The sequence below is a fragment of the Equus caballus genome, chromosome 4 (assembly GCF_041296265.1).
Source record: "Equus caballus isolate H_3958 breed thoroughbred chromosome 4, TB-T2T, whole genome shotgun sequence".
Taxonomy (NCBI): domain Eukaryota; kingdom Metazoa; phylum Chordata; class Mammalia; order Perissodactyla; family Equidae; genus Equus; species Equus caballus.
The window spans coordinates 49,633,927-49,635,369 of NC_091687.1; positions in this window are offsets into that span (position 1 = coordinate 49,633,927).

The following is a 1,443-nucleotide window of genomic DNA, read 5'->3' on the forward strand; positions in this document are numbered from 1 at the left end:
AGAAAAAAGTAGATGTGTGTGTGTATATATGCACATGTATGTGTAAATTTTTTTACTTTACAAAATATTTTCACACACAATTGTTTATTTCATTCTCAGAACACTTTGTAAAGTTGGCAGTGAAATTATCTCGGTTGTACACTCGAAAAAGTAAAGTTTGGAGAGGTCATTGCACATGCCTAAGGTCACTCAACTATGCTCAGTGGTGTAATTCAAACTCAAACCTGGATCTTCTGTCTCGGAAGCCAGTTCCCTCTCTGTTTGGTTTTATTTCCATTATTATTTACAGTAACTTTAGATCCTGAAGCCCATGACAAGAAATGAAGTTCAGCTTATGACCTACGCTGCCCTGTGACCTTTCCCTATTATGGCTCTAGAAGGTCAATTAAAAAATATTTCACAAATCTCCAAATTAGTCTATCATTTGTTCAAGTTATTTATTTTCTATTTCATCTCACATTTGGTTTGCTAGTAATCTGAAGTGATCTAAACATGGGTGCCCTAAATTACATTTTAGTATCGCTTGACCCACAAGGTTGGGAAATTGCTGTGCCAGTCCCACTTGCTATAGGTCAAGTGGGGCTAAACTCTCTGCTGGGAAAAACTGTTATTCACTATATTTATGTCCTGAGTTCTGGATGATTATGTGCCTGGAACTTACTCTTTAGATTATAGAACAGATCTATAAGCTTTTGCATCATCCTAGGGGAGCTCCACCACCCCTGGTCTCCAAGGCTGAGCTGAAAATCCCACTTGCGCTAGTGCCTAAGTTACACAGATCATCATGGCAGAGATTTCCATACTAAGGTCTGATATCAATGGGTCACTTATATCCTCTACTATGTTTATTTTTTTTAAATTTTAAATGTAATTTTAATAATTGTTTTTTCAATTATAAAATAATAAACTTGGGAAGATACAGAAATATAAGAAGGGAACATAATATAATCACAGGTAAAATTTTCATATACATTCTTCCAGAATTTGAAATATATATGCATATGTAAGTATCTATATGTGTGTGGATGTAATTTACTACATTATGGGGATCATGCTGTATATATATTTTATACTTTATAACTACATTTTCATTTAAATTACACATGAGAAATTTTGCATTTTTAATGGCTTTGTAATATTTCATTTTACGATATACCTTTGTTTTTTAACCGTTCCTCTATTATTAACCTGTATCTCCATCAACAAAGAAAACTATAGAGTTCAAAATAATGTTTATATTATTGAAGAAAAAAAGCTCCCCCAAACAAAAAATAAAACAAACAAAAAATGAAATAAACATGTACAATTAAAGAAAAAAGAGAATCTTTTATTATTTTACTATTTATACATGAATAACCAAATTGATGCTAAAGTCTTGAAAGATTTTGGCATGCAAATCCCTCGGCATGGTGCTGTAGGCATGGGAACCTGTGGCATAGGCCT